This window comes from Papaver somniferum, chromosome 8 (genome assembly GCF_003573695.1).
Source record: "Papaver somniferum cultivar HN1 chromosome 8, ASM357369v1, whole genome shotgun sequence".
Classification (NCBI taxonomy): domain Eukaryota; kingdom Viridiplantae; phylum Streptophyta; class Magnoliopsida; order Ranunculales; family Papaveraceae; genus Papaver; species Papaver somniferum.
This window is the reverse complement of record NC_039365.1, coordinates 107,967,228-107,982,269: the sequence shown is the minus strand read 5'-3', so window position 1 is coordinate 107,982,269 and position 15,042 is coordinate 107,967,228.

The following is a 15,042-nucleotide window of genomic DNA, read 5'->3' as shown; positions in this document are numbered from 1 at the left end:
TAGCGTTTTAAGACCCACACTACGACCCACGAGCCGCTGTCTGTCACTGTTGAAGAACGACTGCTCTGGCTGGTCCGTTTCTTCGTGTTCTTCAGGCGTGTTATGGCAGCAGCAGGTAACTTCTCTGCAACTCCTCCTGCGCCTCTCTGCTCGCCTCCAAACCTCCCCAAACTCTCGACAACCATTCTAGTAGACCCAAATATCATATTTATACTCAAAGACACTCTGAAATCCCTCCCATAACTCCAATAATTCGTCTTTACTCGGCAGTGAATAACATTATTTTTGAATATTTTCTACCAGATTTAGAATTTCACACGTAAACTTCGATCCTGCACGCTCTAGTAAGCCTTATACATGCCTCATAAGTCATCCAACTCCTCCAAACACTTCCATGCACAACCAAAACACACAAAACAACCGTGTACAGGTCGTGTTCACTCCGTGTAGCTCTGTTTTGAGCTCGAGAATCAAATCGATATTTCCAGCCAATTCCGATCAAATTCGACACCCAAAATATCTTCCTTAGGCTAAATCACATCTTTCTGCCAAAATTCAGCCATTGAATCGACCTACAACTACTTCATTTCTTCGATCGAAAATTCTCCTGAACTGTGAACATTTTCCCGTCAATTTTCAGTTTTCAAATTGTTGAAGAAGGTGCCCCTTATCCTGGACTGGGGTGCGAATAGCAGATGCCTTGGGGGTGACCTGGGGGTGCCCCTTAGTAATTAGGTTACCCCTTATCCAAACTTGGGAGTCCGAATAACACGTGTCCTCCGGGTGCCAAAATCAACTTTTCGAGCCGAATTTTCTTAAAATATTTATTTCCAAAAAAATACCTACAAATACATAAAATAACAAAATTAGTACAAAATCGAGTGCCAACAATATATAGTATTGAGAACAAAATAGACACATAAATGTGTCTATCACTCAACACTAAGAGAAAAAAAATGTATTGAGGAAGTTTGCCTGGCAACACAGCGGTGAGTGTTGAGGAAATTTCATGTCTCAACACTAAGAGGAAAAATGTGTTGAGGCAATTTTCCTGGCAACACAGCGGTGAGTGTTACGGAAATTTCACGTCTAAACACCAAGAGGGAAGATGTGTTGAGGCAGTTTTTCTGGTAACATAGTAGTGAGTGTTGAGAAAATTTCACGTCTCAACACTAAGAGGAAAGAATGTGTTGAGGCAGTTTTCCTGGCAAAACAACGGTGTGTGTTGAGGAAATTTCAGGTCTCAACACTAAGAGGAAAGATGTGTTGAGGCAGTTTTCCTGGCAACACAACGGTGAGTGTTGAGGAAATTTAACGTCTCAACACTAAGAGGAAAAATATGTTGAGGCAGTTTTCCTGGCAAAAAAGCGGTGAGTATTGAGGAAATTTCACGTCTCAACACTAAAAGGAAAGATGTGTTGAGGCAGTTTTCCTGGAAACACAACGGTGAGTGTTGAGGAAATTTAACGTCTCAACACTAAGTGGAAAAATATGTCGAGGCAGTTTGCCTGGCAACACGGCGATGAGTGTTGAGGAAATTTAACGTCTCAACACTAAGAGAAAAGATGTGTTGAGGCAGTTTTCCTGGTAACACAGTAGTTAGTGTTGAGGAAATTTCACGTCTCAACACTAAGAGAAAAAAATGTATTGAGGAAGTTTGCCTGGCAACACAGCGGTGAGTGTTTAGGAAATTTCATGTCTCAACACTAAGAGGAAAAATATGTTGAGGCAGTTTTCCTGGCAACACAGCGGTAAGTGTTACGGAAATTTCACGTCTCAACACCAAGAGGAAAGATGTGTTGAGGAAGTTTTCCTGGCAACACAGTGGTGAGTGTTGAGGAAATTTCACGTCTCAACACTAAGAGGAGAAATGTGTTGAGGCAGTTTGCCTGGCAACACAACGGTGAGTATTGAGGAATTTTCACATCTTAACACTTAGAGGAAAAATGTGTTGAGGCAGTTTGTCTGGAAACACAACGGTGAGTGTTGAGGAAGGATGTGCTGAGGAAGCATGCCTATCAACACAATAGTGAGTGTTGAGGAAGTTTCACGTCTCAACACTAAGAGGAGGAATGTGTTGAGGCAGTTTGGCTGGCAATACGGCGGTGAGTGTTGAGGAAATTTCACGTCTCAACACTAAGAGGAAAAATGTGTTCAGGCAGTTTTCCTGGAAACACAACGGTGAGTGTTGAGGAAACTTCACGTCTCAACACTAAGAGAAAAGATGTGTTGAGGCAGTTTTCCTAATAACACAGTAGTGAGTGTTTAGGAAGTTTCACGTTTCAACACTAAGAGGAAAAAATGTGTTGAGGCAGTTTTCCTGGCAAAACAGCGGTGAGTGTTGAGGAAATTTCACGTCTGAACACTAAGAGGAAAGATGTGTTGAGGCAGTTTTCCTGGAAACACAACGGTGAGTGTTGAGGAAATTTAACGTCTCAACACTAAGAGGAAAAATATGTCGAGGCAGTTTACCTGGAAACACGGCGATGAGTATTGAGGAAATTTCACGTCTCAACACTAAGAGGAAAAATGTGTTGAGGCAGTTTTCCTGGCAACACGGCGGTGAGTGTTGAGGAAATTTCACATCTCAACACTAAGAAGAAAGATGTGTTAAGGCATTTTGCCTGGCAACACAGTAGTGAATGTTGAGGAGTTTACACGTCTCAACACTAAGCGGAAGGATGTGTTGAGGAAGCATACCTAACAACATAGTAGTGAGTGTTGAGGAATTTACACATCTCAACACTAAGAGGAAAGATGTGTTGAGGAAGCATGCCTAGCAATACAGTAGTGAGTGTTGAGGAATTTACATGTCTCAATGATTATAAGATTTAATGGGGGTTGTAGTAATAGTGGTTATAAAATAGGGTTCTTTTCAGACTTGTGAAAGCAGAATTTTTTAGATTTAATAAAAATTATATACACAAAAATATTAACAATGGTGCAAGAGGTACTGGGGTTTAGGATTCCACCGAATTCATTTCTTAAGGTTCAAATAACGATTCTTTTAACAATTATAGCTCAGTAAATATATAAAATATATTGACTCTAATTTCGCCAACATAAATTCTCCAAATATTAGATGTAAATGTTAAGCATGAGGCATCAAATCATCTAAGCTAAGCATGCCGCATCAAATCAAATGACAACTAATTTTTTCAAATCATAATTTCAATTAAAATTAGTGCAAAAGTCATGAGAAGAATTAAATATAATTACCCAAGTGTGAAATAAGGCTTTCTCCATCACCCCAGTGTTGGGGTTTAGCTCCTCATATTAATCATACATGTATTAAGCTCAAAAAGTTGATTAAAGGGAGTAAAACAAGTGAACAGAAAAATTGCAACAGAAATAACTGTTGCAAAGGCACTGTTCACCGTTACAAAAGGAAGAACGATAAAAAGATAAACTGTCGTTGTAGCGTTTTAAGACCCACACTACGACCCACGAGCCGCTGTCTGTCACTGTTGAAGAACGACTGCTCTGGCTGGTCCGTTCTTCGTGTTCTTCAGGCGTGTTAATGGCAGCAGCAGGTAACTTCTCTGCAACTCCTCCTGCGCCTCTCTGCTCGCCTCCAAACCTCCCCAAACTCTCGACAACCATTCTAGTAGACCCAAATATCATATTTATACTCAAAGACACTCTGAAATCCATCGCCATAACTCCAAATAATTCGTCTTTACTCGGCAGTGAATAACATTATTTTTGAATATTTTCTTACCAGATTTAGAATTTCACACGTAAACTTCGATCCTTCACGCTCTAGTAAGCCTTATACATGCCTCATAAGTCATCCAACTCCTCCAAAACACTTCCATGCACAACCAAAACACACAAAACACCGTGTACAGGTCGTGTTCACTCCGTGTAGCTCTGTTTTGAGCTCGAGAATCAAATCGATATTTCCAGCCAATTCCGATCAAATTCGACACCCAAAATATCTTCCTTAGGCTAAATCACATCTTTCTGCCAAAATTCAGCCATTGAATCGACCTACAACTACTTCATTTCTTCGATCGAAAATTCTCCTGAACTGTGAACATTTTCCCGTCAATTTTCAGTTTTCAAATTGTTGAAGAAGGTGCCCCTTATCCTGGACTGGGGTGCGAATAGCAGATGCCTTGGGGGTGACCTGGGGGTGCCCCTTAGTAATTAGGTTACCCCTTATCCAAACTTGGGAGTCCGAATAACACGTGTCCTCCGGGTGCCAAAATCAACTTTTCGAGCCGAATTTTCTTAAAATATTTATTTCCAAAAAAAATACCTACAAATACATAAAATAACAAAATTAGTACAAAATCGAGTGCCAATAATATATAGTATTGAGAACAAAATAGACACATAAATGTGTCTATCACTCAACACTAAGAGAAAAAAAATGTATTGAGGAAGTTTGCCTGGCAACACAGCGGTGAGTGTTGAGGAAATTTCATGTCTCAACACTAAGAGGAAAAATGTGTTGAGGCAATTTTCCTGGCAACACAGCGGTGAGTGTTACGGAAATTTCACGTCTAAACACCAAGAGGGAAGATGTGTTGAGGCAGTTTTTCTGGTAACATAGTAGTGAGTGTTGAGAAAATTTCACGTCTCAACACTAAGAGGAAAGAATGTGTTGAGGCAGTTTTCCTGGCAAAACAACGGTGTGTGTTGAGGAAATTTCAGGTCTCAACACTAAGAGGAAAGATGTGTTGAGGCAGTTTTCCTGGCAACACAACGGTGAGTGTTGAGGAAATTTAACGTCTCAACACTAAGAGGAAAAATATGTTGAGGCAGTTTTCCTGGCAAAAAAGCGGTGAGTATTGAGGAAATTTCACGTCTCAACACTAAAAGGAAAGATGTGTTGAGGCAGTTTTCCTGGAAACACAACGGTGAGTGTTGAGGAAATTTAACGTCTCAACACTAAGTGGAAAAATATGTCGAGGCAGTTTGCCTGGCAACACGGCGATGAGTGTTGAGGAAATTTAACGTCTCAACACTAAGAGAAAAGATGTGTTGAGGCAGTTTTCCTGGTAACACAGTAGTTAGTGTTGAGGAAATTTCACGTCTCAACACTAAGAGAAAAAAATGTATTGAGGAAGTTTGCCTGGCAACACAGCGGTGAGTGTTGAGGAAATTTCATGTCTCAACACTAAGAGGAAAAATGTGTTGAGGCAGTTTTCCTGGCAACACAGCGGTAAGTGTTACGGAAATTTCACGTCTCAACACCAAGAGGAAAGATGTGTTGAGGAAGTTTTCCTGGCAACACAGTGGTGAGTGTTGAGGAAATTTCACGTCTCAACACTAAGAGGAGAAATGTGTTGAGGCAGTTTGCCTGGCAACACAGCGGTGAGTATTGAGGAATTTTCACATCTTAACACTAAGAGGAAAGATGTGTTGAGGCAGTTTTCCTGGCAACACAACGGTGAGTGTTGAGGAAATTTAACGTCTCAACACTAAGTGGAAAAATATGTCGAGGCAGTTTGCCTGGCAACACGGCGATGAGTGTTGAGGAAATTTAACGTCTCAACACTAAGAAAAAAGATGTGTTGAGGCAGTTTTCCTGGTAACACAGTAGTTAGTGTTGAGGAAATTTCACGTCTCAACACTAAGAGAAAAAAATGTATTGAGGAAGTTTGCCTGGCAACACAGCGGTGAGTGTTGAGGAAATTTCATGTCTCAACACTAAGAGGAAAAATGTGTTGAGGCAGTTTTCCTGGCAACACAGCGGTAAGTGTTACGGAAATTTCACGTCTCAACACCAAGAGGAAAGATGTGTTGAGGAAGTTTTCCTGGCAACACAGTGGTGAGTGTTGAGGAAATTTCACGTCTCAACACTAAGAGGAGAAATGTGTTGAGGCAGTTTGCCTGGCAACACAGCGGTGAGTATTGAGGAATTTTCACATCTTAACACTAAGAGGAAAAATGTGTTGAGGCAGTTTGTCTGGAAATACAACGGTGAGTGTTGAGGAATTTTCACGTCCCAACACTAAGAGGAAGGATGTGCTGAGGAAGCATGCCTAGCAACACAATAGTGAGTGTTGAGGAAGTTTCACGTCTCAACACTAAGAGGAGGAATGTGTTGAGGCAGTTTGGCTGGCAATACGGCGGTGAGTGTTGAGGAAATTTCACGTCTCAACACTAAGAGGAAAAATGTGTTCAGGCAGTTTTCCTGGAAACACAACGGTGAGTGTTGAGGAAACTTCACGTCTCAACACTAAGAGAAAAGATGTGTTGAGGCAGTTTTCCTAATAACACAGTAGTGAGTGTTTAGGAAGTTTCACGTTTCAACACTAAGAGGAAAAAATGTGTTGAGGCAGTTTTCCTGGCAAAACAGCGGTGAGTGTTGAGGAAATTTCACGTCTGAACACTAAGAGGAAAGATGTGTTGAGGCAGTTTTCCTGGAAACACAACGGTGAGTGTTGAGGAAATTTAACGTCTCAACACTAAGAGGAAAAATATGTCGAGGCAGTTTACCTGGAAACACGGCGATGAGTATTGAGGAAATTTCACGTCTCAACACTAAGAGGAAAAATGTGTTGAGGCAGTTTTCCTGGCAACACGGCGGTGAGTGTTGAGGAAATTTCACATCTCAACACTAAGAGGAAAGATGTGTTAAGGCATTTTGCCTGGCAACACAGTAGTGAATGTTGAGGAGTTTACACGTCTCAACACTAAGCAGAAGGATGTGTTGAGGAAGCATACCTAACAACATAGTAGTGAGTGTTGAGGAATTTACACATCTCAACACTAAGAGGAAAGATGTGTTGAGGAAGCATGCCTAGCAATACAGTAGTGAGTGTTGAGGAATTTACATGTCTCAACACTAAGAGAAAAAAAATGTATTGAGGAAGTTTGCCTGGCAACACAGCGGTGAGTGTTGAGGAAATTTCATGTCTCAACACTAAGAGGAAAAATGTGTTGAGGCAATTTTCCTGGCAACACAGCGGTGAGTGTTACGGAAATTTCACGTCTCAACACGAAGAGGAAAGATGTGCTGAGGCAGTTTTTCTGGTAACATAGTAGTGAGTGTTGAGAAAATTTCACGTCTCAACACTAAGAGGAAAGAATGTGTTGAGGCAGTTTTCCTGGCAAAACAACGGTGTGTGTTGAGGAAATTTCACGTCTCAACACTAAGAGGAAAGATGTGTTGAGGCAGTTTTCCTGGCAACACAACGGTGAGTGTTGAGGAAATTTAACGTCTCAACACTAAGAGGAAAAATATGTTGAGGCAGTTTTCCTGGCAAAAAAGCGGTGAGTATTGAGGAAATTTCACGTCTCAACACTAAAAGGAAAGATGTGTTGAGGCAGTTTTCCTGGAAACACAACGGTGAGTGTTGAGGAAATTTAACGTCTCAACACTAAGTGGAAAAATATGTCGAGGCAGTTTGCCTGGCAACACGGCGATGAGTGTTGAGGAAATTTAACGTCTCAACACTAAGAGAAAAGATGTGTTGAGGCAGTTTTCCTGGTAACACAGTAGTTAGTGTTGAGGAAATTTCACGTCTCAACACTAAGAGAAAAAAATGTATTGAGGAAGTTTGCCTGGCAACACAGCGGTGAGTGTTGAGGAAATTTCAGTCTCAACACTAAGAGGAAAATGTGTTGAGGCAGTTTTCCTGGCAACACAGCGGTAAGTGTTACGGAAATTTCACGTCTCAACACCAAGAGGAAAGATGTGTTGAGGAAGTTTTCCTGGCAACACAGTGGTGAGTGTTGAGGAAATTTCACGTCTCAACACTAAGAGGAGAAATGTGTTGAGGCAGTTTGCCTGGCAACACAGCGGTGAGTATTGAGGAATTTTCACATCTTAACACTAAGAGGAAGGATGTGTTGAGGAAGCATGCCTAGCAACACAGTAGTGAGTGTTGAGGAAATTTCACCTCTCAACACTAAGAGGAAAAATGAGTTGAGGCAGTTTGCCTGGCAACACATCAGTGAGTGTTGAGGAAATTTCACGTCTCTGCACTAAGAGGAAAGATGTGTTGAGGCAGTTTGCCTGGCAACACAATATTGATGTGATTTGTAGATAGTGGTAAAAGTGGTTCGATTCTCAGACTTGTGAAGGATATTAATTAGACTTAAATTCTAATATTAAAATAGAAAACTCTCTGAAAATTATAGCAAACTCAATCAAAGTTGATATCAATATTAAAAGAACACTGAGGCTAAGATTCCACTATTTTCCAAGTTTAAGGTGATTTAATCCAATCTTTGTATTCATGCAATTTTCTTGTTCAATTTGATTCTCACGATTGCAACAAGTAGATTTTCAAAAGCAATAATTGTAAATATCAAGCATGAAGCACCAAGAGTCTATAAACTAAGCATACTCCATCAAAATAGATCACAATCACTCAAATAAAAATCATATTCAATAATAGTCTAAGGTGGAAAAATAGCTTCCTTTATCGCCTCAACAGTGGGGTTTAGATCCTCATATCAAAAACAGGTTCAAAATAATAAATCATGGCTCAAAAGGTGGTTTTATTGAAGAGAATATATAAAACAGAAATCTGCAACGGTGCATAGATGTTACAGAAGTCACCGTTACAGTTGGTGTGGCAATACTGAAGATATACGTTACTAATCAACTGCTACAGGATCAGAAATTTAAGACCCTAGAATACGACTGTCCTGCACAACTTAATGTTCTCCAACTGTTAAACAACGACACTGTTCTGCGAATATTTCCCGTGCGTCAATGTTCTTCGCATTCTTCCTCTTCAGCAGCAGCAGCAGCAGAAACAGAGTTTGATAAAACTCTGATTTCTTCTTTTCTGGCTCTCCTCAGGTCCCCAAACTCCCGACACCCCTTCTGTATGACCCAAACAATCTATTTATGTCAAAAATACCGATTAAATCTCTCCCAAATCTTCCAAAATCTCTTTCCTTCTCTTCACGGCCAAGTTGCGGCAATTTCTTGTTTTAGAATTTCTACGCGTTTCTGAGCTTTCCTTTTTATTCTAAACTCTTCCTTAGATTGATACAAATCTTTGGGAAGGGTTACAACACTTTAATCTCTCTAAAATTCCCTAAAACAGGTCACACACGTGACTTTCCATATTTTCTGTTATGATAAAAATCCGTCGATTGAGCCCAGTCTAATCGATTTCAACACCCATATCAGATTCCTAGACCCATAAGGAGTCTATCCTATGAAAATCAGAGGTTTAATCGACCTCAAACTCCTCCAAATCAGGAACCCTAAAATCTATTCTTCACTGCACCTACTTTCCCGCCAAAACTTGGTTTTTGAAATGTTGAAGATGGTTGCCCCTTATCCAGGGTAGGGGTGCGATTAGCATCTGTCTGGAAATGGGATTCCCTTTAGTAATTAGGTTACCCCTTATCCAAACTGAGAGTCCGAATAGCAAATGTCATTCGGGTGCTTTCCGACAACTTTTCGAGCCAATTTTTTCCAAAAATGTTTATTGGCCAAAAATACCTACAAATAAATAAAACACCATAATAAGTACAAAAATGAGCCCTAACAATATATAGAATCGAGACAAATCGGACACAAAAATGTGTCTATCAAATACCCCCAAACCTATTATTTGCTAGTCCTCGAGCAAAAATAAAATAGAAATAAAATCCTAACTCACTGTCGCAGGCATCGTTGATTGCATTTAGCGTATGCAATAAGACTTTAAACCCCTAGGTGTCCCTAGTGGCGGAGTGTTGTCTCCGGAGGGCTTGCCAGAGGTATACCCACAAAATATTTATACTCCAGACCGTAGCTATCTACACAGAACCTTGGAAGGCACTAAAGAATCTCCTTGGTTGGCATACTTATTGACTACAGGAGGAAGTACCCTGATGCGAAATTCCAATTGTTGTACACGAGTTTGCACTCAAGCATACTAAAATTTATATATAAGTGACAGAGCTCTACTCAGATAGTTGCACTATGGACATCAATATCCGGAGTCGAAACTAATCACATGGATAGATCAAGAAGATGGGTGTAGAGAAAAACATAGATGGTTTTGATGTTTACTAGGTGAACGGTGTTTCTCATATCTGTCTGAAGGCCTCCGCCAAAATGAACCTATCCTAATGGAATGAGATACCGGTCTGACTAATATCAACACACTGGAATATACAAGGGTACCAGTGGTCGATAATCCTAGCTCTAGGTCAACACAACTGGCATATACAAGGGTTCCAGTGGTCGACTCAGTTGGTCTGGTCTCTTTTTCTTTGTATCTCAATCACTCTAATTCACCCTACCATTGGTAACAACTTGAATCGTGATCCCCACCTAATCACTTAGAGAAACATATTTTAAAAACAAAACAAAATAAAAATAGAAGTGAAAAGGACTCAACGAGATATGGTGAAACTATCATGTTATTTCTAACACCTGAGCTCTGTGCTTTTATGAGTAGACTCTTTAGATGTTGCCATCTAGTCAGATTGGTTCCTCAACTCCTACAACCAAAATGCTTCCATCCACTTAGATTGGTTAGTGCTATCCTTAATAGGGATAAATTTGTAGGCTCTGGAGTTTATTTATTGCAACGAAAAAGTAACAAAAAGTTCTACCCCACCCCCAAACTTAAATATAACATTGTCCTCAATGTTTCTAATCAAAGAACAGTACCAAAAAAATAAGTAACATGAGGAAATAGTAAAGAGAGAAGTCGGAAAGATATTACCTGGGTGAAGTGTAACCAAAAACCTACAAAAATATTATACAACATACAAAATCGCCTCGATGGTCAATCAAGGTAAACAGGGTCCTCCAGAGGGACCTCCTCAACATCACCCGTAGGTAAAAGGCTCTAAAAAGGGCTTAAATCGCTGACCGTTAACCTTCGAAGAACTACTACCATCTGGTGTCTCAATCTCAACAACTCCATGAGGAAAAACAGTACGGACCATAAACCGATCCACCGAGAGCGCAACTTCCCGGGGAATAGATGCAAACGAGTGTCATACAGAAGAACTTTTTGACCTGGAGAAAATGACTTTCGTAAAATATTCCTATCATGCACAAGTTTCATTTTGTTCTTATACTCCTTAGCACTATCGTATGCATCTCTACGAATCTCGTCCAACTCATTGAGCTGGATCTTTCTTTGAGCTTCTGCCTTGTCAAGTGAAAAGTTTAAGTTCTTAATATCCCAATAGGCTCGATGCTCTAACTCAACAGGCAGGTGACATTCCTTGACAAACACTAAATGATAAGGTGACATTCCAATGGGTGTCTTAAACGCAGTACGGTAAGCCCATAAGGCATCAGTAAGCCTCGACGACCAGTCTTCCTATTTGGATTAACTGTTTTCTCTAAAATACGTTTAATTTCCCTATTGGAAACCTCTACCCGACCACTAGTCTGAGGGTGATATGGGGTTGCTACTTTGTGGATAATACCGTATTGTTTCATTAAAAGAGCAAACGGTCTATTACAAAAGTGTGAACCTCCATCACTAATTATAGCTCGCGGCGTACCAAAACGTGTAAGTATATTCTCTTTCAAAAACTGGACTACGACCCTGTGGTCATTAGCTTTACACGGAACCGCCTCAACCCACTTAGACACATAGTCTACAACGACAAGTATGTAAAGATAACCAAATGAAATAGGAAATGGACCCATAAAATCAATGCCCCACACATCAAAGACCTCAATCACTAAAATAGGGTTCAAAGGCATCATATTTCTATGGGAAATGGTTCCTAACTTCTGGCAACGCTCACAAGAAACAGAATGACTATGGGAATCTTTAAACAACGAAGGCCAGTAAAATCCACACTGCAAAATCTTAGCAGCAGTCTTCTTAGCACTAAAATGACCCCCACATGCATGTTCATGACAAAAGGAGATAATATTAGACTGATCACTCTCAGATACACATCTCCTAATAATCTGGTCCGGACAATACTTAAACAGATAAGGATCGTCCCAAAAGAAATGCTTAACCTCGGCTAAAAACCTAGAACGATCTTGCTTACCCCAATGTTGAGGGGTTCGACCAGTTACAAGATAATGCACTATATTTGCATACCAAGGTGATTGGGAAACAGAGAACAATTGTTCATCAGGAAAGCTATCCCTTATAGGAAGGGAATCATTAGGGGAACTAACAACTAGCCTAGATAAGTGGTTTGCTACTACATTTTCTGCACTCTTTTTGTCTCTAATGTCTGGGGAAAATTCCTGTAACAATAGGATCCATCTAATCAATCTAGGTTTGGTATCCTTCTTAGATAAAAGGTATTTCAAAGCAGCATGATCTGTATAGATTATGATCTTAGAACCTAATAGGTAGGACCTAAACTTATCCAAGGAAAACACGATGGCTAAAAGTTCCTTCTCGGTAGTTGTGTAGTTCATTTGGGCATCATTCAGTGTTTTGCTAGCATAATAAATCACATGAAGTAATTTTTTTTCTCGTTGTCCTAAAACGACACCTATAGCATAATCTGAAGAATCACACATAATCTCAAAGGGTAGGTTCCAGTTAGGTGCCTGGACTATCGGGGCAGTAGTGAGTAAAGTTTTAAGCTTCTCAAAAGCCTCTAAACAAGCATCATCAAAGACAAACTTAACATCTTTTGCAAGCAAATTGCAAAGAAGTCTAGAAATCAAGCTAAAATCCTTAATGAATCGACGGTAAAAACCTGCATTCCCTAGGAATGACCTAATATCTTTTACGGTTTTTGGGACCTGTAAAGTCTTAATAAGGTCAAGTTTGGCTTTGTCTACCTCTATACCCTTTGAAGAGACGATGTGCCTTAACACAATTCCTGATTTAACCATGAAATGACATTTTTCCCAATTAAGCACTAAATGTTTTTCCTTACACCTAGTCAACACTAATGTCAAATGATGCAAGCACTCATCGAAAGATGAACCAAACACTGAAAAATCATCCATAAAGACCTCTAAGAACCGTTCTACCGTATCAGAAAATATGCTCATCATACAACGCTGAAAAGTTGCAGGGGCATTACATAGCCCGAAAGGCATGCGTCTATACGCAAAGGTACCGAAGGGACATGTAAAAGTGGTTTTCTCTTGGTATTATGGGGAAATAATGATCTGATTATAACCGGAGTAGCCATCTAAGAAGCAATAATGACTATGTCCAGCTAATCGCTCTAGCATTTGGTCGATAAAAGGAAGGGGAAAGTGATCCTTCCTTGTGCCCTTGTTCAATTTCCTATAGTCAATACACACACGCCATCCCGTGGTCACTCGGGTTGGGATTAATTCATTATTATCATTCTGGACTACAGTGATACCTGATTTCTTGGGGACAACCTGAACAGGGCTGACCCACTTACTATCTGAAATTGGGTAAATAATACCCGCATCTAACAACTTAAGCACCTCTTTTCGAACTACCTCTTTCATGTTAGGCTTCAGTGGACGTTGTATCTCCATAGAAGGTTTGGAGTCTTCCTCTAAATGAATCTGATGCATACACACAGTAGGACTTATACCCTTAATGTCTGCTATAGTCCACCCTAAAGCTTCCTTATTGTCTTGAAGTACATTTACTAGCCTACTTTCCTGATCACTATCCAAATTGGAAGCTACAATCACAGGTAAAGTCTCAGATGGGCCTAAAAACACATACTTTAGAGTATCGGGTAGTGGTTTAAGGTCCAACTTTGGGGGCTCTTCTAAAGAAGGAATTAGGGTAGTCTCAGAAACTGGTAACGGTTCGAACCTAGCTTTCCATCTATCAGTGTCTAACACAGGGGTAGAATCTAATAGAGCATTCACCTGTTCAATAGTGCTATCGTCGTCAAAATCTAAACCAAAATGGGATAGACAACTTTCTAATGGGTCTTCAGACAAGATGTTTGGTAATGACTCCTGAACTAAGGCTTCTATCATGTTCACCTCCTCAACACATGTGTCATCTAGCTCATGAGGTTGCTTACTGACATTAAAAATGTTCATCTCCATAGTCATATTACCAAAAGATAAACTCATCACACCATTTCGACAGTTAATGATCGCATTAGACGTAGCTAAAAATGGGCGACCTAAAATCACAGGTATCTGGTTCTCTGGGTCAGGGACAGGTTGGGTATCTAGGACCACGAAATCCACTGGATAAATAAACTTGTCGACCTCAATAAGAACATCCTCGATAACACCTCGAGGGATTTTAACAGACCTATCAGCTAACTGCAGTGTCATCTGAGTAGGTTTCATTTCACCAAGTCCTAGCTGTAAGTATACATGGAATGGCAGTAAGTTCACACTGGCTCCTAAGTCAAGTAAAGCTTTTTCTACCCGGAAGTTACCTATTGTGCAAGCAATGGTAGGAGAACCTGGGTCTTTGTACTTTGGAGTTGTGGTGTTCTGAATGATTGAACTTACGTGACTAGCTAAAAAGGCTTTCTTATGGACGCTAAGTTTTCGCTTTCGCGTACACATATCCTTAAGGAACTTGGCATAAGCAGGAATTTTCCTAATTGCATCTAATAAGGGAAGGTTTATGGTAACTTGCTTAAAAACCTCCACTATGTCATTAAAGTTCGATTCCTTCTTTGTTGGTACTAATAGCTGAGGAAATGGGGCTCTAGGCCTAAAATCAGACCTTTCAGGAACCGAATTCACATCATCAGAAACTTTATCAGTCTCTTCAGCTACTGGTCCTGAGAGGTGAGATCCTGAGGGGTGAACTACAGTATGTTCACTATCGGGCATGGTTACCTTATTGTCTACAACTCTACCACTTCTAAGGGTTCTAACAACATTCAATTGATTCGATGGTTTTGCACCTAATTCATGAACTCCTCTAGGGTTGGGTTGTGTTTGACTAGGAAACTTACCTTTTTCTCTCAAAGAATCACTTATCAGACCAACCTGGGTTTTTAACTCGGAAATAGCCTGACTATTTTCTTGTCCTATCCTGTTACTAGCTTGTAGACTCTGTTCTACGGATAACTGGAATTTTGCAGTTTGCTGAGTTAACAAGGCGAGAGATTCCTCTAAACTTAGGATTTTCTTATCTGACTGATTCTGAAACTGAGCTAGTCCTGAAGGATTCTTAGTATAGCCAAAACCTGGGGGAGCATTAGAATTACTAAACT